General features: G+C 35.2%; 1 long non-coding RNA gene across 1 annotated transcript in view; it reads right to left on the reverse strand.

Annotated features, from left to right (window-relative positions):
* Window positions 1–884: 884 nt before the first annotated feature.
* LOC136843275 (uncharacterized) overlaps window positions 885–25,254 on the reverse strand; it is a 38,132-nt gene continuing 13,762 nt past the window's right edge. Inside the window, exons 2-3 of the long non-coding RNA XR_010854505.1 lie at window positions 3,112–3,228; window positions 885–2,615 (exon numbers count right to left, since the gene is read on the reverse strand). This is a non-coding gene — a long non-coding RNA (uncharacterized lncRNA). The remainder of the gene's footprint in view (window positions 2,616–3,111; window positions 3,229–25,254) is intronic.

A 25,254-nucleotide genomic window follows, 5' to 3' on the forward strand; every position in this document is an offset into this window, starting at 1 on the left:
ACAGCAGCTAGTTTTCCATTATTCCTACCAAAATTCAAATGTGTCATCACATTAAGTTATATCTATCTATCTATTTTATGTGCTTCAAAAAGCACATAAAATAGCTCAAGATAAAAGAAAAACCAGGTGATTAGGTTCGCTTCGCCCTCCCCCCCCCTCCTCCCCATCAAAAATCTGAAATGACGCCCCTGTTGGAGGGTGGATGATCAACATACCAATTTGCAGCCCTCTAACCTCAGTAGTTTTTAAGATCTGAGGGTGGACAGAAAAAAGTGAGGACGGACAGACAAAGCCGGCACAATAGTTTTCTTTTACAGAAAACTAAAAATGGTACATTTTACTCATTTTACTTCCTATTTCATCCAGCCCATTTGCTGATTCATTTTCACTAAGACATATTCCTTTTAGCGCTGAAGGAAACAAAAACAGTTGTTCCTATGTTTTTAGATAAAATCAAAATGCAACTAATGTAAATCATATCTTGAATATTCGTGCATAAAATAATTTCATGGCAATGATTACAAACTGTCTGATACACAGAAGCTCACTGTATAGCAAAGAAGATGGTTGTCTAGGTTTTAGCATCAAAAGGAATAGTATAGAAGCATAATGATATATATAGGTATGAAAACTATCTAGACATTTTCCCCCTTACATCTCCCACTGAATGCTTATTACATACTCGTCAATTTTCTTATTCGTAAGCTTCCCTGATTAACAGCTTTCAACTTTTTTCGGATTTGAAATGCAGCAACATGAGAATGAATTTCCAGATTTTTTGCCCACTAATTTTTAGGCACAAACTTCTCTGGCTGTCTCCGAATATAGGAAAAATAATGACCCTACATCTGTTAGCTTATATTTGCAGGAGAAAAAATGAACCATTCATGAAAAACTTTATTTAAATACAACATTAAACAGGTAGGAAACGTTAATGCTGTTTTCCCACAGATTAACCCATTGTAATGCCTCGATTACACTAGTAAAACTAGCTCTTGATGATAAAAAAGGAAAAAATTTATGCAAATGAATTCAATCAGTAAGAAGTTTTGGCGAAGTTCACGTCCGCTCGAGAATCATTGTAATATTTATGTAAAAAAATGTAACAGCATCACCAGATAGGATTACATCGCCTTGAGATAATTACACCCATACAAACTGACGGATAAGTAAATAGATGACAAATAAATAAATAATTAAAAGACCTTAAAATACTTTTGAAAACTTCTGAAAGTTCCAGTGATATGTGCAAGAGATGGGGTCTTTGGCGCGTTATTCTCCGAGTGATTTTTGAGAAGCTGAGTTATTTGTTACAATTCCAAAGCAAAATTTGGGATATCGATACGTCTGGACGAATAAGATTTATCTCAGTAGATAAGAAAATATTTTTTCTAATAACGGTTCTTTAAGTCTTATTTACTCAAACTTGACAATTACGGGTTATCCCTTCTTTCTAAAAGAAATAAAATAAAAGTGTTTGCCCTGAAAACTTGCGGGACAAATTAGCAAAATAAATAAATAAAAGTAAATAAATAAATAGATGAATAGATAAATTAAAAAGGTCCTAACTGTAAAATAAAAGTCAAGGAATCAAAATGCATGTCTGCTGCTGAAAACAAATCCTGTGCTACAAAAATAATATAATTTCAGAATAACACAATGATCATGAAGGGTTTCGAGAACCACAAAAATCTTCAAACTGCCGAGTTTAAGTTTAAAACATTGAGAATATGGAAAATATTCAAAGCATTCTGTGAAGATCAACAAATTCAGAGCAGTCTGACATCGTTAAATATAATAGAGTATTTTGGTCATTTAAAATACTTTTCTTGGTGAATTAGTGATAAGAAACCTTTCATCATCACTGAGATGGTACCTAAGCCAACAGTTTACTATTCGTCTGATGCTAAGGAGGAGAATGGAACGGTGTAGATTTGTACATTTGTGCACTGTAATGAAGGCTGTCCTGGCAGTTTTGTGAATATTGTTGTGCCTTTTATTTTCAATTGTCTTAAATGCGTGGAGTTGTAAACTTCGTTTTACCTGAGCATTCGGTGGTAAAATAATGGGGAGAGAACGCCAGCATGTCGAGTTAACCTACATTTTGGAAAATGCACTTCTAGGAAATAATTTCAAGAGGTTGATGAATTATTTACGGATCTAGTAACAAGCTGCTATCGTTTCCTTGCTCGTTAATGATGACCTCACGAACACACTAGAGCTCAGCTGGAGCCCTTGCAACTGACAAATCAAAACGTCACAACTACTGATGGATGGATGGAGCTATGACTGATGACGATCGTCCGCTTCCCCTGGATAGTAAACAACACTCAGAGAACCACGAGATCTTTCATGAAAGTCATCTCTTCCTCGTCCTCCTCGCTGGCAATATCGTGATCTTCTTCTTTCTTATCTAACGTGACCCTCTGGACGAGGTCTGCCGTTGCTGCGAGGCTCCTGACGATGTCATCAGCGTTCGGTTCTTCGCTCGTGACCAAGACGGCAGTACTAGCGTTGTCACCTAATGAGCTGGGGTCCTCTCTGGGTCGACTGCCTCTTTCTCTGAGAGGATTTGGGTCACTTTCTGCGTTGCCAGTATGCCGACTGGTGGTGACCTGCAAAGCACGTGAATACGTAAAATAGTTTTGTTGTTGACAGATGGGTAGAATGAAGTTTCCATATATTTTGTCCCATTGTTTCATGAGTTTCATCGTCAGAGATTCTGACTACTGCTAGAAAGGTAGGCATTTCACTGTAAGGACACAGGGGTGGGGGACGGGCTAATGGGAGGGAGAGTAGCATAGAACCGAAAGAGTGGATGAGGTATGGTGGGGGAAAGGCAGTACGAGGCAGGTCTATATGAGCACATAATTAAGATGGTGAGGATAAATATGCCAGGTTTTGGAGGAACATTTTGGAAGGCAGCTTTTACTGATGGAAGTTAGGCCTAAAGAATACTACGAGACGTGTACTAAGAATAAAATCTTATTTAAATGTTCTAACTGATGATATAGAGAGTTAGTTTATGAGACTACTTGCTGAAAATGAAAGTTATGAACCTCAAGAATATGCCAATAAAAAGGCATTAAAAAGTAAGTAAAATTATATTACCCCTCTTTCTCCCGCTCTTCTGGCCGCAAGCACCACGGCTGCAGCCACAACAGCAGCTGCCGCTCTTCTTCTTGTTCTTGGCCGAGCTACAGCAGCAGCTACCTGCCTCACCACCTCCTGGAAATAAGACGTATAAATTTATTGTTAAACGAATACAAAATACTTTTAAAATAATTTCTTCTTTCTGTGTTTGATATGAGAAGTTTAAAGTTTGGAGCACGACATTTAAATGATGATTATTTTGTACAACAACGGCTTTATGGTCTAAGCTTGAACGCATATCGTCCTTTAGGCTCTAAACTAAAGGACGCAATGGGTTCAAGAAGTATTTTTTTTTCCCTGGTTGATTAGAGATACTTGGCAAAGGAATTGTACCGCTTGTTGTGTTAAGAAGATTGTAAAATTAGCATAAATGTATTATTCCAAGGCGTGTGGAGGTAAGATGAGGACCAGTAGAAGAAAAGAGTGAGAATGGGAAGCATTAGTTTCTGGGAGATATGAACTTTTAAAGTCTGAGTGAGTGGGGAAAAATGAGGAAGGTTGGTTGTGCTGTGTAATTTGAATATGATGATTGGTAGTGGAATAACAGAATGCGTGGTTGGTGGGTGTGTTGAGTCTAGAGTAAATGAGTATAGAGATCCTCATGGAAATATTTTCCAAGTCTCCTTAGAATAATTTTCATGAATATAGCCAGTGGAGAGAAAATTTTGAGAAAAATTGTGAGATTATGTATAAGAATAGCCTACAGTTGGTTATAATGGTATGCATTTCTGATCATTAACCAGTTGAAACAATAGTTTGCACAGAGGATAGGTTTTCCTCTTTTTGAGAAGAATAGTTCAAAATGTGGATGAAAGGGTTATAATGGATGGAAATCAGCTATGCTTCAAGATACTAAAGTAGAAGGCGTTTTAAGAATACGCAAAATTCAAGTATTAGGTCACTAAATCAGAAAGGAACTCGCCGGTATAGGCATTCCAGGACCCACTTATATTCATGCTGGAAGAGGAAACAGAATGGGTAAGGCGACACATGCAACGGGGCTGAAAAAGGTCAGGATTTGTTGAGAACTTGAAGTTACCTCTAGACAAAAACTTCAGTGAGAGAAGGAAACTGTACTGAAGGGAAGTGTTTAGAAACAGTATAGTCCTGCGTAGACAGTAAAATTTTAGAGTTGCGGAATATCAAAAAGTTATGATGTAAATGGAATACGTACTGACTGGATAATGAAGGTTAGTATAGATTTGCGACGTTAGGACGAGAGAAGAGGTTTGATCACATAATAGGTAAAGCAAGTGTGGTAAAGGGGTTCGGAGGGAAACAGAAGTTGGGATGTATGATGAAGTCACTGAACCAACTCTTTTTTTATGAAAGAGCAGATCTTGAATGAGAAAAAAAAGTAAAAAATGCTTTGAAGTTTCTTCGGCGCAATCGAGTTTTCTGTACAACAGCTACAGCGTATAATCAAGGTCACCGAAAATAAATCTACCTTTCGGTGGTCTTGGTATAATGCTGTAAGAGCCGTGGCCCATGAAACTTTAACCACTGCCCGGTGGTGGCCTGTCCTATATCGTTGCCAGAAGCACGATTATGGCTAACTTTAACCTTAAATGAAATAAAAACTACTGAGGAGGCTAGAGGGCTGCAGTTTGGTACGTTCGATGATTGGAGGGTGGATGATCAACATACAAATTTGCAGCCTTCTAGCCCCAGTAGTTTTTAAGATCTGAGGGCGGACAGAAAAAGTGCGGACGGACAGACAAAGTCGGCACAATAGTTTTCTTTCACACAAAACTAAAAAGAGTGAAAAGCTGAATCATATTGGTTTGAAGTGTTTGGTTACGTAGATAGAACGAAGCACCAGTGGTTTAAAAGTCTCTATGATTTTGAAGTTTCGTGAGGAAGGAGAAAAGTGAGACAGAAGATACCGGGTAGATGGGATGAGTTAGGTCTGAGAGCTGGAAGGGAGTCTTATCATCCAGGGAGTATGGATGTGCATGTGAGGTAGAGGTGAGTGGTACACTGTGCGTAGTGGGTCTATGCAATGGTGATGATCATTCTTTTTCATTCAGTCAAAGGACAAACTGGCAGTGATATTTGTCTTTTTTCAGAGAAGGGGCCGTTGGGTGTGAGGGGACTGCATATAGCCTATTAATAAAGAAAGTGCATGAGAACAGTAAAAATCATGCATAAATATTTGGTTATATGTGTAAAGACATTGATACAAGAAAAGATGAGGAAAGATTTGAGAGGAAATGAAAAGACCGTGAGAAAATAAGCCAGAAAAATAAAAATAGAATAAAAAATTATATATACATACATACATATATATATATATATATATATATATATATATATATATATATATATATATATATATATATATATATATATATATTGTATATATAACGCCCTGAATAGACCACTAATTAGGCGGACCCTTATTAAAGGAAGAATAATCTTCTCCACCACCAACTCTTAGAAGATATAGCAGATAAGATTCGGGCTGTCACTTCCACCTGCATAAACACCGTCACACTTCAGGGAAATATTTACCACTGCGGTTTTATTGAGTCTCCTTTAGATAGTTTTGTGTCCAACTCGTAGTGGAGAGGTCTTAGAAAACGGAGAAAATAGGGAAGGAAGAGATAAGTCTTCTTCGACCTTTAAATTAATGTCATCCTGTCTTCACGCTGTAGATTTAAGAAAGAGAGGTGAAAAGCAGATCATAATCTATCACTCATCAAGAAGGTTGCTGGCTAGAGTAAATGCAGGGTTCGAAATTTATGTTAGCAAAAGGAGGCACATTTAGACTGCGTAATGATACAAGCAGTATTGGGGAAAGAAATGTAAACTTATTGCGCTGTAAAGAATCAGCAAGGAAAACAAAACAACCAAGAAAGGATAAAAAATCATATATAACAGAAGCCTCGACTTGAATGAAAAGAACACTCGCAAATTGTTATAAAGGTTCCATTCTTAGTGAATCGAGGTCAATTTTAAAAAGTGAGATATGAAAAATAGAAGAAAAATTCGTCAAGATACAAACGGAGGAAAATACAATATTTAGGGATAAGATAAATACGGCAGTTGGAATGAGTTAAAAGATGACAGAAGGGCAGTGGAATGCATAGAATGTGCACGTGAGAAGAAGATATAGAAGATGATGAAGACGAAAGCTAACCGATAATGTTTGATACAGGGAGATGCAAGGCGTGAGGTTTTCCAATTAAAGTGCTGAAGTCAAGAGGAGAGATCATCTTGGTAGATACGGTAAGGAAAGAGACTCTTAATTACTTTTGCTTGTCTAATGATGTAATAAGATACTAGACTGGACAGGATTCTCAAGGTATTTTTTTTTTCTCTTTGATTATTATCATTATTATTACTGTTGTTCCTCTCCTAAATTTACATTCTTCTGTTACGAATGACTGTTTAGTAAAATTTAATGCCAGTTTCTAAAAATATAATTATAATGATTTATACAAATGTATCCGTAAAATATGATCAGCATGCATGTATATAAACTTACCGGCACCTCATATTTGTAGGAGCATAGAAACCGCGCATGCGTGTTTATACATGTTTATCTACTCCGTTCTTAGACATTTTAGGCCTACCCTTGCATACAAGTAACGAAAAAAAATTAGGTTCAAACGCTGATTTCTGACGCTTTGTACTTTCAGTATTCGATCACTGATGATATCTAAGAATGAATCGGACTTCTAATTGGGTTATCTATCTATTTATTATGGATAATCAAACATTGAGAGAAAATTTTCTGCTGTTATAAAGGAAAAGCGCTCTTTAGGTCTGTTTAATTAATTTCCCTCACAAACATCAGAAGCTTTGTGAAAATCTTTCGGCGCTGATTTTATGCATAAGTTGAAATGAAACTTGTGCTTTCGTGTGTTTACCTACACACATTCTTGCACATTCATGTAGATTTACGGCCCCGTACAAGAGTAGTGCCGTCAATGCACCTCTCGTGTTGCACTGTAAGCATTACTGTGGAGTGTTTGCAGCGTACTATCGTCCCTTAGCTGCATTCACGTTATTTGACCTTTTACTTTACCTGCATTTACCTCTTCCTTTCGTCATTCTTGCTGTCAGAACCTTTAACTGTTTTTTCCTAGTGCAACTGCGGGGGTTTCTCCCAGTTCCACTTGAAAATCTTTGCACCGCATCTCCCTTATTTTCTGGATCTCCTTATCTTGCTGTCCAACCACTCCAGTTTCCTATTGTCACTGTCTTAAACGCTGAATGAGTGAAAGCGCCCAGGTGCTTGGCTTGACAACCTGAGTTTCACATATCAGTCAATGCACATTTACCGGATATTTTACTCAAATCCATAGCTGCTTGAACGCTATAAGCCAGACCTTTCGAGTGTATCGAAAGTTCAAGTACTTTAAGACTCAAATTGATGCGTACTGCAGTTAATGTCCACGGAAGCTCTAGCCAAAATCTTTTCGTTTTAGAACCTCCTTATAGATAACATGTTACATGTAGTACGCGAGGTCTCAGAGATTTATTAGAACCACATGCGCAGAAACTGAGAGAGAGAGAGAGAGAGAGAGAGAGAGATGAGTGTGTATGTATGTATGTGTATATATATATATATATATATATATATATATATATATATATATATACTGTATATATATATATATATATATATATATATATACACATTTAAAATCACATCTTGAGGCATCAAAGACTTAATCGCTTCCTAACAATTATTTAATTCAACTACGCGCATGCGCAAACACACGATCAGACGACCGTCGCGTCATCCAAATTTGTCAAGAAATGAGTCTAGGCGTCTGATGGTGGTGGCGTTCACCGCGACCTGTTTATGGCGATGTCCCGTCGGATGAATCACTGTTCGACTTAATATAATGCCTGCATGATTGATGAGTTGATTTTGGACAGTGTCATCGTAGGGAACGCGTCAGTTGACGTCGATGAAAATGCAGTTTTAATGTGGCAGCGCTATTTATATTAAGACCACGGTGCTGTGGGTAGATAAAGAAGTGATAAGGAAAAGACTTTTTTACATGAGTCGCGTTTCGCAGATTTACTAAGCTAAATCATTTTAGGTTTATTTTCTTTATCTAGATGAGATTAAAATATGCACATATGTAAAAAATACTTTTATATATATATATATATATATATATATATATATATATATATATATATATATATATATATATATATACTGTATATGTGTGTATGTATTTATGCAAGTATGTACACATATACTGTATATATATATATATATATATATATATATATATATATATATATATATATATATATATATATATATATATGTGTGTGTGTGTGTGTGTGTGTTTTACGCATTTCCATGGTTTATGATGGCATACTTCTTTTGTATTCTGTCCACTTTTTGAACTGACAGACCCCAACGTGCAATCTAAATCAAGTGTAATTATAGCTCTAAATTACTGAAAATAATTTTTCATATCCTGCTACGAATACTGTCTCGAAGTTATGAGGAAGCTATATAGCGTCCCATGTCAAAAATGGCTTAGCAGACGTTGGCAGTGACCATTTCGGGCGCCACAAAGACTGACTGAAAAGTACTGTACGACGACATTTTAGTTGATAAATATTATTGTAAAATGCCAAAATTCAGTTTCCGAGAGAGGTCAAGTTTCCTAGTGATAATTTGATTTAAAATCGAGAGCATCTTTCGTAACCGTTGCAGAATTTAGACAAAGTCGAGAAGTAACACCGATCCTTCGTCGGTATTTAAAGTCATCCAGCTTTGAATTATCAGGTTCATGAGTATCATATCACGGTACGGCGCTTTATAAAACCTTGTCTCGCTTAGATCAAATTCCTTCCATAATCATTGGAGCGGGCAATGGTGGTAAGAGAACATCTACTATTATATGGAGTCATAAATCAAAGAGCATGCAAGTTTTCCAGTGGCCAAGTGAAACGATGCAGTGCAAGTAGTAATACCAGTTTTTATGTTCGGCATTGCGTTCAACTCATTAAGTTTTGGTCTCTCACCGTGTTGTCAACCAAATATTTTAGTCATATATTCTGTTGCATTTAAACAATGATATTCGGTATAGATTAGCGAAGGTAGTACTAGTGTTTTATTCAAAGTTAGTAGGCCTTGGTGTTGGTGGTGGTAAGGCCATTAGTACAATTTGAAATTTCTGTAACACTAATGCTGAAACCAGCTACACTGAGAACCACCGCCTGGATCTAAGGCGTTGTATTTAGAATCATAAAGCTTTGAGCACAGGAAATGGCGAATCTCCCCACCAAATTTCAGGTATTCCGGACAGCAGTTCTCTAGTTATATCTCCGGATTGTGAAATGAAAGTCCAGATTAACAGTGTGTCGTAAATTTACTAAATCTCTCTCTAAAGATATAAGGAGAAAATATGAACACAGGTCCATACTATTTTGGGAAACTCACAACAGTCCACAAGTCCGTTACAGTTTTGTAAAAAATCAAGTTCATTAATCATCAAATAACCAGTACATTTAAAAACCAGTTTCCGTTGTAGTTTTCGACATTTCCATTCCCGCGAATTCTCCTATTATCGTACGCGCTGATTGAGCCAAAATTTAAAACGGAAGACTGACTCAGGTTACTTGGGGACACTACAGTGTACATTAAACTTCCCATTCTTACGTGAATACCAGGAAATGAATTCACAAAAACCCATAAGGACCTGGACGTGAAGGAATTAGGAACAAAATAGCTTAATCAAACTCTCTCTCTTTTCTCCACCACGGTGGCAACTGAGAAACTTATCTTTAGTACCATTAAGCTAATATTATTTAGTTGGCAGCTCAGTAAGCCGGTGCTTTAGTGAGCCTATCTGTCTGTCATTCAGATATTATGCAGGTCTTGCATAATGATTATTAACGTCATTACTGAGACAAATCTTTTATCCTCGAGATAATCGTCCGGATAGGCATAGTTATTCCGTCTCCCCTGCATTATCAGAGTCTGATCAATAGTTCCTTGTATGACATGGCATCAAAGATGCAGAAGTCGTGAGGCTGTTATATCTTAATGAAACCATTAGTGTATCAGAGGTTACATTCCTTTATTTAATTGCATAAATAAGAGAACTCGAAAATGGTTCTGAATTGCATAGAAATGACGGTAAAGATAAATATGTAGATACGTAATAGATAGATATGCAAACTACCTCCACTATCTCTCTCTCTCTCTCTCTCTCTCTCTCTCTCTCTCTCTCTCTCTCTCTATATATATATATATATATATATATATATATATATATAGTCTCGGTAATTGGGCGCCTACTTGGAAATCTTAGCTTAATGATGAATAATATTGCCAAAACCAGGAAGAACATTCTTTATTATACAAGCTTTCGAGGTATAAAACCTCATCATCAGGCTGAAAAACCGACAAGGATGAGAACCAGTGAAATTACAATAAAATGAAATGTCAAATAAATCTTCAGCAAAAATACTAACCAAATATATAAAACGAACAGTAAATACAAACTAAAAGGGAGAGACGCAAAATAACGAAAAATTAAAAACGAACACAAACATAAAAAAATGATAAAAATAAGGTGAAATGTAAACAAACTACCACTCACAAAGTAAAATATGTAACGACCCAATTGTGTACCTACTATGAAATTACACGTTAGCTAGTTGAATGCCAGACGAGTTGTTGTTCAATTTCGGTTTCATCTTTTTAATAACCAGCGACTCTGAAATCAAAAGGTCCAGTCAATTTGAACAAAGAGACAGTACCTGAAAATCCAGGTCAGTGAAAGGATGGTCCTGTGCTAAACTGTGTTCCGTAATGGCAGAAAAGGGTGTTTGGAAAGAGGTAACCTAGTTCTAATAGAAAGACCTCTGTGTTCCAAAATTCTGTGTCTGAGCCAGCGGGAACTGGATCCCACGTATCGCAGACCACAAGTGAACAAGTAAACAACACAGGAATTAAAGTCCACACTCCACAGGCAGAATAGGCTTCTCCCTCAAAAGTGATCTTACAGTAAAAGGATTATTGAAAACAAACCGGAAACTAACTTGAGGGAAACAATGCTTAAGTATTTCTTGTAACTCTTTTCGGACCATATAGCTACTATGACCAAGGTAAGGCAATTCAACGTACTTTACATCTTTACTAGTAGTACTGTACATCGGTCTGGGACAAAACTTTTAATTTAAAAATTTTTTCAGAACTTTGTAAAATACAAAAATGGGATATGAGTTTTCAGAAAAATAATTCAAGAGGAAGACCATATCTTGATGAAAAAATTAAAATCACAACAAACATTGTATGCACGAAAGAATGGGAAGTTTAATGTACACTGTAGTGTCCCCAAGTAACCTGAGTCAGTCTTCCGTTTTAAATTTTGGCTCAATCAGCGCGTACGATAATAGGGGAATTCGCGGGAATGGAAAATGTCGAAAACTACAACGGAAACTGGTTTTTAAATGTACTGGTTATTTGATGATTAATGAACTTGAATTTTTACCAAAGTGCGTATTGAATTTATTTTATACAACTTTGGTGAAAAACTGAGGTAATTCAATCCCAAGCCAGTGGACGTACTTTTCCTATAAACAGAGGCCTCAAATTTGCCACTATTTCTGTATACCTGTACATCTAAACATGACAACTCATTATTCTGTTCAGTCTCACAAGTAGAAGAAATGTTAGGGTGACGAGAATTGAAATATTAAAAAAAACAAATCAATATGTGATAATTCCTTAAACACAAGAAAAGTATCATCTACGTACCTACGATAATACAAGGGTTTGAAAGCATTAGGGCATTCAGGCATCCAAATCCTTTCACAGTAACCCATGAAGCAATCCGCATATACAGGTCCGAGGGAATTTCCCATAGCTACTCCATCTATTTGATTATATAATTTACCATCAAAAGTAAAAATGCCATCAGCAGTTGCTAAATGTAATAATTTTTGCAAGTCTATTTTATTAAGTCCAAACATTGATAAGTGGTTATCACATATATTATTAAGAATAATGTCGGTTGTTTCTTTTAGTGGGATATTGGTGAAAAGAGAAGTTACATCGAAACTAGCCATTACAACATCTTGGTTAAAATTGAAAGAGCATAATTCTTTAACAAATTTGGAAGAATTTGAGATGTTAAGTTCACTTAAAGTTAGAGGGTTTAAAACTGGAACTAAAAACTTAGACAGGTTATAACTAAAAATACCAATTGAGGAAATAATAGGTCTTAAAGGGTTTCCTAATTTATGTACCTTAGGCAGACCGGACAAATAACCAGGCTTAGACCCTGAAGCAAATAAAGTGTAACTTCCCCAATCTTATCTCTCAGGCCTATTAGCAACCTATTTAGTTTGTCTTCTAATTTCAAAATGTGACTCGCAATATCTACATTTAAAATCCTAAATTTTGTGTTGTCGGACCTATTCATTAATACAACACTCCTACCTTTATCTGGCTTGGTAATAACTATACTATTATCGTTCTTAAGGTTGCGTAAAATATTAATCCTGTCTTTATTTAACTGATTATCACCCTCCTTTTTCCAATTAAAATTTTTGAAAGTATCGTTTGCAATTACGGAAATTTTAATAAAGAGTGAAGTAAGGGTTTCACTGCAATAAATGTCACAGCCTCTCAAAGTTGAACATAGCTTTTCAAAACTTAAAAAATGCTTAAAGAAATTGAATTTCATGGGGATCAAAGCAAAATCAAGACTAAGATGATGAGGTTTTATACCTCGAAAGCTCGTATAATAAAGAATGTTCTTCCTGGTCTTGCCAATATTATTCATCATTAAGCTATATATATATATATATATATATATATATATATATATATATATATATATATATATATATATATATATATATATTTATATATGTATGTATGTACAGTATATATAGATTGATACAGGTAGATAGATAGAATTAGGCAAACATCACAGAGAACTGTCAGTGTGTCTCGATTTTTACTTTTTAATGAAAGAATAAGCAGAAGAAAGAGAAATAAATTTCTAAGTCACCCAACATTCCTTCAGAATTTCGTTCACAATTTAAAGGGTAGGCATAAAAAAAAATCAGTGAACCTGTTCTCTCTTTTGTCTTTCTCTAGACTCATAATTCACCCAAGTTCTCAAGGAAGGTTTGACGTCATCGAGGATAAGAAAGAAATCTGCGTATTTGTTCTTTTTTTCACAGTGATTAAGTTTATGACTGCTTTCTCTCCTGAGCATCTTTTTGCAAATAGCATATCGCATACACAAACCGATCCACCACCATGCAACATACATAGATACATATATACATACATATGTATTTATAGATATAAAATATATATGTATATATATATTTATATATATATATATATATATATATATATATATATATATATATATATATATATATATATATAATTGTGTGTGTGTGTGCGTCCGTAAATAGATTTGTATTGTCTTTACATATGTAGATTTATAGATTAAAAGGTCGGTCATCGTGGCCTTCCTATATATATATATATATATATATATATATATATATATATATATATATATATATATATATATATATATATCACTATGACCTTTTAATCTATCAATTTACAAACATTTTTTATACAATTTTCGGTGCAAGTTTCGCAATCTGAAGGGAAATGAATTCAGAATTCCTCCATCCTAAGAAAGTATCGAACTCACACTGGTAGTGAGACTGTTCTCAGTGTTCAACTTCCTCTACCATCCACTGCTCATTGTCTGTGTCTTTATTTGTGAAATAACAAAAAAAAAAAAAAAAAATTGAAGCATGATTTGCGGTTATGTAAAATGTGAATTCTTTTAATTCTTTTATATAAATATGGTACTCAGGAGATAGCAACCCGCAGCTAACTGGTAGATAGGTATAATCAAAGTTTTGTTTTATTATTCGATGAATTGTAACCTACTTTGATGATTCTGATGATATGCTGGAGAGTAAGGTTCGAATTAACCCCCATAAGGTCACTGATCTCTCCTCCTCTGCTATTCATCTAGGGAGAATGCGATGCAAAGATTCTATTGCGCTTTGTGAAGTGCAGATGGCATCAGTTTTATGGGGCATGTTGTTGGCAGCAGAGCGTGACCTTGTCGTGCAGCAGAATGCCCTAAATTTAGGCATAGTATGACCAAATGACGTTAAGCAGGTTGTTATATATGCTATTATTTGGTAAAATATATATATATATATATATATATATATATATATTATTATTAAGATAGTTTAACCGGACCACTGAGTTGACTATCAGCTCTCATAGGACTGGCCCGAAGGATTAGAATAAAATATCAGGTCTAGGACAAGCACTGGGACCAAATAGGTAATTGGGCGTGGTGATGAATGAATGAAAATGAACTTAAAATCTACACAAAATTCACCTGAATGGGTATAGGGTAAAACTTCTTGAGATGTCCAGTTTATAAAGTTTCTTATGGTTTATCAACACGGTGGCTGATAATTCCCTGTTTCCCAATCATTTAATATTGTTAAGCACTGACAACTAGATACCGTTACGCGTGACCTGAATGGAGTCGACGAGACCTTGGTGCAGCTGACGTGGCTTTACGAAGCACCTTTGAAGGTTTAAAAGCCTTTGCGAAGATTTTTCCTCTTTGTTTTATCAGTCGGAGAGTGGATGGATTGATGAGTCCTGTCTGTGTTTCAGATATCACCACAAAAGATATCTACTCATGCGTAATTACTTCACGTCAGCCAGATTAATTCTGTATATACAGTGTATATATATATATATATATATATATATATATATATATATATATATATATATATATATATATATATATGACTCACATCAGGATCAACCCAGGTCTTTCAACTGAAAGACGAGGCCGCTGCCAACGAGGCCACACAAGTTGACAGCTGTCTCGTCTTTCAATTGAAAGACCGGGGTTCGAATCCTGATGTGACTCAGAAATTTATCTCTGTTCCACACGTGATTATGTATTGATTCTCTCTCTCTCTCTCTCTCTCTCTCTCTCTCTCTCTCTCTCTCTCTCTCTCTCTCTCTCTCTATATATATATATATATATATATATATATATATATATATATATATATATATATATATATATATATATATATTATAGAGTTTTGTTTTGACAGGTAGTTTGTCCATTATCATTCGTATTAGCATGCTGACGATAGCGTTAACCTAAATTCAGGATACTAATAGTGAGGAGGAACTGTCACCGATTCATTAACAAAAAAAAAAAAAAATCCGGACTTGACTTCGGTCGTTGCCATAGAAAACGTATCTAAAAGATTAATGAAACTGAAAAGTTAAAGATTCTCTGGCTGTAGTTATTTAATTTATTTACTTATATCTGATAAATACAAGAACGGTATCATGTTCAATACGACGTAGGTCTTAGGATTAGATAAATCAAGCAGCTGGCTTTAGTGACCGCTAAGATACAGATAGTAAATAGACCCATTAACATCCGCTGGGCCTGACATGGTGCTAACAACCTCGTCACTTTATGTAATATCTTAAAATTAGAAGAGCAAGTTTTCTTGGAGCCATGTATGATCTGGTGAATAACTACTGCAATTTGTCATTCTGGTTGCATTTTATAGTTTAACTACCAGATTTATCATTCAGTGATTATATCAACTGATGTTCTAGGGGTTTTAACAGGTCATGTTGGGATCGGTATACATTCGTTGGCAATCAGATCAGGCTCTTTGAAATAGAAATATATATATATATATATATATATATATATATATATATATATATATATATATATATATGTATATATATATATATATATATATATATATATATATATATATATATATATATATATATATATATATATATATACTCTTATATATTGGCATAAAACCAAGCTAACACAAAAAAGCAAGGTTCGGCTAACTATTGCAACCTGATTAAAGCGGAAGAAGATAGTTGACTCGAAAGTTTGTATACAGTATCTACATACAATATTTATAGACATACAAATGCAGGTGCATAATAAACCTTCAGTTAGTGACAGCTTGCTTCCGGGTTTAGTACAGGTGTGGGGAGGGGGAGACGGTGAAACACGTGTTGTGGAAAGATCTTAAAATTAAATTTTCAGTTCGGTTGACGACAGCAGATTCTTTTGTACGAACAACTCGGTCTGCGCCGTAACCAGCATGTTTACGAAAGTCCCCCTGCCTCTCGGTGGCATATCTTACAAATTGTTTTCGCTTAGCTAATGTTTGGGGAATTGATTTACTGGTCTACTCAACATAAACTTTCTCGCAAATTTATTTTTCCAATATTTCATTAACACTAGAAAAGGTGTTTTTTTTCCTCTCGATTTTTTTACGTGAAAAGAGCAGAGCATGAACTGTAACAAGATACCAGACCATGAGATGGCAACGTTTCCACCCATATGTTGTCTAGGTAATACACGGAACCATTACTGAAATGGAATAAATAATTTATAAAATCTTCAAAAGTGAGTGGATACTATTATTATTATTATTATTATTATTATTATTATTATTATTATTATTATTATTATTATTATTATTATTATTATTATTATTCAGAAGATGAACCATGTTCATATGGAACAAGCCCACCACAGGAGCCACTGACTTGAAATTCAAAGAAAGATTGTGTTCATTAGGAAGAAGTAAGAGGAGGTAAAGAGAAATACAGAGAGTAGAGATCTCGCTTATTAAAAAAGAAAAAAAAAATAAGCAAATTACTAAATAGATAAAAAATGTATTAAAATGCAAGGGGAATAGCATTAGGGTAGCAATGCATTGCACCTTCGCTTGAACTTTTGAAGTTCCAGTTGCGTGACATCCTCAGGGAGACTGTTCCACAGTCCAACGGTGTGAGAAATGAAGGACCTCTGGAACCGAGAAGTTCAACAACGAGGCACATTTACTGCACATTGTTGTTGATGTTCAGCAAATCATCATCCCGCCACAAGTACATCGACCAGGGAAACTTACACTGGTGTGGGTGTGCAGAGTTATAACTCGGTTCGTTAGAGGTAGGACAAGGCTTGAGAGATCTTACAATTCACGCAGGATGTAGCCCAGTTTTTTTTTTATTGTCATATGCATGTGTTTGTATCTAAACAAACTCACGTTTCATTACACAATCTACAGTTTGATCAATGTACAGTATGACAGTGTGACTTCAGACGAATAATTATAATTTCTTATGATACATCTTTCTCTGTACTGACAAGCCTTGAAATTATTCTTTTAAGTTTTTCTATATTTTCACGATCTCTCACTCTTTCAAGGAGTGTCTTCAGTAGTAGCGACGGGCGGTGTGTACAAAGGGCAGGGACTTAATCAACGCAAGCTGATGACTTGTGCTTGCTGGGAATTCCTTGCAACACGAGGGAATACATATAAGTGATACTGAGGGGGATAAGTTGGCGAAAAATTTTTAAAATTTGGGTGTGTTATGAGGGAGAAGAAGAGGAAGACCTAAAATGAGCTGCACGAAAGTAGTCAAAGAGGTATTAAAAAAAAAAAGTATTTCAATATCCAGAAAGAGCAAACGTGTAGGAAGATGGAAGTGAATGGCGCACTGTGAATAGAGGAATTCGATGTGATATTGGTAAGCCCTCTGTGTATTAGCAAACATTTGTTATGGAAGTTTTCTGTACATGGAGTTCATCTATGCTTCAGTAGTTAAAGTATGAATGTGGCATAATGTAACGTTTTCTCTTTTCTTGGGAGCCATCCTGTATTAGGGGAAACGGCCTAATATCAAAAGAGAGAAAGAGAAAGAAAAAAAATATATTCATCCATACACACGCAAACACGCATATAGCCTATAGACAAAAATGACTGTCATATATGAGAGGGTTGAGACGGCAAGCTTCCAGCTCTGGTTTGACCCATTAAATAAGGGTGAAGGTGATCGAGGATAAAGTGACAATTATGGGAACACAACCTTATATACTTAGTATAATCACGACAGCTCAGGGTAGCATTTTGATTAAAAAAGTAAGACAGATGTGACAGGGATTGATAGAAGAAGAACAGTGCAGTTTAGATAAGGAAGAGTGTGTGAATGAAGAGTTGTTTGTGAAGCAGTTATGTCAAAACTGAAAGCATAAGGGAAAAGCCGTGTGAGGAATACATGGACCTAGAGAATGCTTTTGACAGAAGCGGCACAGGCAACGTGGTCGGTGTTAAGGATGAATGTTGCAGGAGGTTAGTTATTGAGCGAAACTGAAAGTGGATAAAAAGTGTTTAGTTTGGTGTAACAGTCGGTCTGAAACAAGGTTTTGTCTCCATCACGACGTAATACCTTTATCGATGGAGTGATGCCAGAAGTCAATTAAAGGATTTAAGACGTGGGCGCAAAGTTATGTGACAGGGAAATTGATTTTGAAAGGAATTTGGAATGTCTCATGACTGTAGATGAAACATTTCTCACTGAAGATAGTGAAGGAAAACTGCAGAAAATGTTTTGAAGATGGTAAATAATTGCGATTAAGAGTGGGGCTAAGATAGCAAAGGGAAACTACGAAGACAGAACAATGAATGTTGAATGAATGGTGGAAGAATGGAAGCAGATGACTGGCACAGGTGTTTGAAAACAAATTTAAAAGATGATGGGTGGTAAGCTGAAGATAAGGATTCGGTTACAGAGGAGATGAAGCAAAAGGGCAGAAGTGTGCTTACTAAAGACTGCAGAGAGATTTGAATTGTCAGTGGGAAACAGTGTTGGAATGCATGAATGGATTGTTAGGCCAGCTCTCCTTTATGGAAGTGAAGTGCAAATGTTGACTGTGAATACAAAATAAAATAAAGGCTGGCGCTGTGGAGATGAATTGCTTGCGTGGGTTATGTAGTATCAGAAGAACTGAAAGAATCACAAAAGCGAAAATAGGTAGTAGAAGTGGCACCGCGGATAATGTGGCAATGGATGGATCAGAGTATTTTTCAGATGGCTTGGTCATGTGGAAAGAATTAAGGTCGACCGATTGGTGGAAAAAGCACAAAATCAGAGGCACAGGGAGGAACGAGAAGTAGACTACCTAGTCCTAGAGAGCACTAGACAAAATGCATGAAACTGGCATTGGAAAGCAAGGGTCTAAGTAACCAAGAAGCACAGAGTGCTAACAAGATAGAGATAAGTGGCGCAGTGTATTCAGGGGTTCAGTACACTGCTGATAAACACACTGTGTAGATACAAGAAGCAAATAATATTGTTGAAATATTCTACACGGGGACCCATCCATTCTTGTTTTCCCTCTAGAACCACACTTAGTTGGGTTGGACTGGTATATATATATATATATATATATATATATATATATATATATATATATATATATATATATATATATGAATCTTTTACTGTAATACAACAGTATAATATGAAGACAAAAAGGCCCATAAAACACTATTTGAACGTTGCAACCATATATTTCGAGCACTTCCTTCTGTGGCCCTGTTCACTGGTAAAATATGGGCGGATGATATATTACAAGAGTATATATATACAAAGCATATGCAGGTGTGGCAGCAAGTCTCCGCTGGTATGCAATTGTGAGCAGGGGCACAGAAGGAAGTGCTCGAAATATATCGTTGCAACGTTCAAATAGTGTTTTATGGGCCTTTTTATCATCATATACATATAGATATATATACAGTATATGTATGTGTGTATGTATATATACACATACATATATACTCATGTATGTATATATATATAAATATGTATATATATATATATATATATATATATATATATATATATATATATATATATATATATATATATATATATATATATATATATGGATATATGCGAGCGTATGTGCGTGCGCGTGGTAAGTGTGCCTATGTACCCTGTTTTCAGTTCACTGATAAATAAATAGGCGCACAATGTTCAGTTCAGTTTAACTTATCATTTTAGCTCTTCTGGGATACCATAGGTCTATGTATAGACTAAGAACATTCATCACTCTGAACTAAACATTCATGTCTGTCACACAAGAGCCATTAATTCTCTCTTTCATTGCGATAAAACAATACCCACATGCAATGACCAGTTCGTTTTAGCAGTAAACATTACCTTTACAACAGCAATTAAACAGTGAAATCATATACGAAATATTGCAACATCGTTTCTATGCAGTCTCTCCCGAGTATATTTAAAATAAAGCCTGATTGACGAGTTCATTTTAGCATTAAACACTTTCTTTACAATAGCAATTCAACAATGAAGTTACATGCGAAATATTAAATAATTTCTGTGCAATCTTTCCCTATTGAGTGTATTTAAATGAGGTCTGACAAAGGGAATGACAGAAATGAAAAAATCTTCTCATTTATTCCTTTTGACTGCCCAAGGTCTCGCCTCAGACTTACGAGAAGCCCCAGGTGATATCTACAGTATTTATGCCTTGTCAAACAGGTTTGCATATGCAGTTGAGCTCCTGATTTAATCTTTAGTATGATTAATAGACTCTAAAGCATATATGCTATCAAAATGATATCTACAAAAAATAATAAAATGATTAGAAGTTAGAAAAATTCACTGAAAATATTTTCTGAGCGATAACACTCCGTGAAAGTTGGGTCTTCTTCTTGAGGAGGGATGCCACCTGATTTTTGCAGCCTCGCTCTGGAATTCAGCCAAAAGAATAATGTAATCGCATATGGCACTGGGCATTGTCATACCTGGGCAAAGTATGCCTGGCAGGGTTGAAATCTGTTGTCATTGCTACACTAACCTTGAATGATAAAACCAAGGATCTGTCACGACTATATTTAGAATACATTTTTTTCTGTAACGTAATCCTGAGAAATGTGTCACAATTTGGTGCTCTAAAATTAATGTGATAGAGGTTACTATGGTGGCCGCAATGGTTTATGGGCTTCGAAATATGCCAGTGACGTGACTCAATTTTATGGAGATTGTATACATATCTGCTTTTGAGGTTTGGGTGTCTTTGCCAACAAGCAAAAGCTAAAAAAAAAAAAAAAATCCTAAACTTGCAGGTACTTGAAAATGTATGAATTCCGAGATCGAGGGATCTAAAGATGTCACTTGTTAAGATTTTAAGAGTGAATGCGTAAGACATGAAAGGTTATTAGTCAATAATCCCATTAAAGGTAACTCCGACGGCTGAGACCTATTCTTTAAAAAGGACCAGGTTAAATGATTCAAAAGGAATACGGAGATAAAATCAGGGAATTCATTATTTATAAAATGAATATGAAGGACTGATAAAATGCTGAAGCCTTACAGCAGATCAGAATGTCTTGAATTTAGATTCGTATTTTCTTAGTTTTTAACAGTAGAAGTTCGTTTATTGTTTGCAGTTCCGTTTGCACAAGTTTATAATAAAACAATGTTGTACAAGAAAGAGCATGGTTAATTCAGGAATAAGTCTTATGCACTTTACAAATTACTTGATATACAAACCATTATGTTTTGAACTTTCAGAAAGCGTGGATTTTCTTATCCAATGTTCCGCTAATTTCTAAGCTCTTGTTATCATCGCATTCTCTGTAATGCTCAGCTGACACTGACAAATTCTTTCGAAAAGTCCAACCTTATCTAAGGTCGTTACTCATAGAGTGGTGACGCTCTTCCTTCCTCGAGTGGCAAGGTCCAGTTAGGGTGACGTTTAGATCTCGTCAGACGTCCTCCGAGTTATGGTTATATAAATCTTATGCTTGGGTATAAATGAGTTCATATGTCTGCGTTACGTTTCTCCTTGTTAAGTATGAAGTTTAAATATGTTAACTGGATTTTCTTGCTATTATTATACATCGGGGTCTTTCTATGTTTGAATGAAGCACCTTTCAAGTAGTTTATAACTGTTAGCTTCCGAAAAACTTACTTGTTGACAAATATATCTAATATGTCCAGCTGCTAAATGCCTTGATATCGTTGGATAAAATACTTTATAAGCAATTCGTAGCTGTTATATTCCAAAATACCTACTAGTTGCCGAATGTAGCTCTGTTTCATGTGCAGTAATCTTGTATCTCCAGCTGCCTCCGTCGTGACTTGGTGACTAGGCCTATCCAAATTAGACAGGACAGTTTTATTCCGGGACTTAATTTATCTCAGGCAATGGAAAGTGCCCCGGAGAAGGGTAGTGCCATCAGTGCACCTTATGTGGTGCGCTGCAGGCATTAGCCTACTTAAGGATCTTTGCAGCGTGCCTTCGGCCCCCAACTGAAACCCTTTCGTTCCTTTTACTGTACCTCCTTTCATATTCTCTTTCTTCCATCTTACTCTCCACCCTTTCCTAACAATTGATTCATAGTGCAACTGCGAGGTTGTCCTCCTGTCACACATTTCAAACCTTTTACTGCCAATTTCCATTTCAGCGCTGAATGGCCTTACAGGTCCCAGTGCTTGGCCTTAGGCGTAAATTCTATATTCAGTTCAGTATATGGCAAGTGATGAATGTTACTGCAAACGATGTGAAATAAACCAAAGTGAACTTACTGTCAATATGAGGAGCAGCCTTTGATGATTTTTCTCTTGTAGGAGATTAATACGCTACCCACTGGTTCTTGGAACGCTGGTCGCGTGTGATCACTACACATGAAATGATTCGATGTTGCACCGTAAGAACATCAGTAGCTCAGTTTTCTTTTGATCCAAAATAGTTTTCTAGAAGGAATTCGTGTTTCTCTTGCTATTAAAATAAGCTTATGTAGGATTTGGCCAGAGGACATTGCTCTTTTTCAATATAGTGGCTGCTGGCTTCACTGACTGATAATAAATGAGAATGTTTACTTACAAATGTTCGCAGAAGGTTATTTTAAAAAACTCTTTCTCTCTATATAAATATATACATACATACTTAAAATATATATACATATACATATATACATTTTAGTTATTAAAAATCATCTTCTGTGAATATTTGTAAATAAACATTCCTATTTATTATTAGTCAGCCAAGCTAGCAGACTTTATATATATATATATATATATATATATATATATATATATATATATATATATATATATATATATATATATATATATATATATATATATATATATAAAGGCTGCTACCTTATTGACTAATTATAAATGGGAATGCTTATTATATATATATATATATATATATATATATATATATATATATATATATATATATATATATACATATACACACTAATCTCCATAACAGACCTAAACTGAAAAAGTTCTAACGGCCACCGGGCTATCACCGGCGCTCCAAATCATGAAAAAGCTCTCAGCTACATATTTCTCCTTCTCCTTCTTCTTCTTGTTCTTCTTGTGGGGCAAGAGGAAATTCTATTTCAGTCGCTTTGTTTGTTATCTGTGATCATGTCTCGGCGGTATTTGTTGATTTGGCCTCGGGATGGACAACCTTTTCGGAGAATGTTGGATTTCTGGCCGTGGGTGTGTTGCTGGTTGGCAAATATGCGATTTATTATTATTGTAAGCAGTTGTACCATTGCTGTTAACAGTATTGATATTGCAGTTGCTATTAATGGTAAGGCTGTTGATGAAGATGAAAAGTTTATTGCCATTGATAGGACTGTTACGACAACTACTATAAGTAATGTTGTTTACTCTTAATATTATTATTATTATTATTATTATTAAATACAAAATCCACATTTATGTAAAGTACTGTATTTACAAATAATAAAATGAATTCCAGGAGCTTTCGAGAGCCTGCTCAGCTCCCTTCTTCAGCTAGAAATGACAGTCTTGGTTATGAGAACCTAAAAACAAACTTTAAAAGCAAGGGTAAACAAGACGCATTCTTTACAAAAATGTGAAGAAGATTTGCATTATTATTAATATTATTATTATTATTATTATTATTATTATTATTATTATTATTATTATTATTACTGTAGTCGAGTTTAATATTAGACCAAATAATATTTACGATGAGTTTGAACACTTACGAGAGTTAACGCCTTGGCAAAAATATAAAAAGGTTGACTCCTGTTCGCGTCATTTGTTGGCAGCAAAAGGCAAAGCTGTACATGCGATTTTAATAAAACTTACGTCGGTTATTAATTATAAGGGCAATCATGTGGGTAACAGGGAGCCTATTACGAGTGAATTCACGCTTTACTATGAGACTAAAACTACCTTATAATCAGAGAATCTTATGATATAGGTCTAAGCGCAGAGTTTATTACTCGCAGATTAGCACTGCAGCACACACAAAAATAAATACCATATATGAATACATTTTGCATTTTTCTATAGTATAATAAAACAATTAGCTCTTCTGGTTTCAGATGATTTCTTGGACTTCGCAATTTATGATGTATTTTATGAATTTAATAACCGTTTATTATTATTTAGGGTGAATGACCTTTATTTTCATAAATGAATGTGTTTGCATATATTATGTTAACAAAATTATCTAATCCAAGGTGTTTTAATAAAGCGTTGAACTGTTAAAGTGCTGACTAAATAACTCTAAGGAAACGGATAAACTACTGCAGAATAAGAAAGACCATACGAAAGAAATCTCATTGTTTTTTCTTTTATTCCGCATAGGGGACTATTTTCACTGAACATCTGAAACATAAACCTGCTCTCAGTGCCGTAAGTGCTATTGTCAATAAACATTGTAGCGCGTGAGATGTAAATACGTGTACTTAAATCTCTCTCTCTCTCTCGGATAGTCATGAATAAACGTTGCTTTTCGATCATAATAATTCACATGACTAACTAATGGCATTCCTCTACGAATGCAGTTTAATGCAACGTCTTATCTCCAGTGAAGCCTCAAATTCTCGAGGCCCTAACATTCTTGAATGTGATTTCAACTGAGGACCTTGAATTTGTGTTTAAGAATAGAATGAAAGAAGAACTCTCCCTCAGACGCCAGAATTCAAACCACATTATCACGAAGGAATCTGTTACCAATAGATTCCTGGTGTTTGTAAGCTTGTGAACACGATGGAATGTATCGAAAGGGTTTCTAGATAGCCATTCTGATAGCCACTGAAGGATGTGTCTATTTGAAATTCTCATTCTGATGGTTTACCTTTGTTTTCAAGCTTTTCTTTGAATTAAATCTTGTGACAGACATTTGTTTTAGTATAAGCATT

Source organism: Macrobrachium rosenbergii, chromosome 11 (genome assembly GCF_040412425.1).
Source record: "Macrobrachium rosenbergii isolate ZJJX-2024 chromosome 11, ASM4041242v1, whole genome shotgun sequence".
Classification (NCBI taxonomy): Eukaryota; Metazoa; Arthropoda; class Malacostraca; order Decapoda; family Palaemonidae; genus Macrobrachium; species Macrobrachium rosenbergii.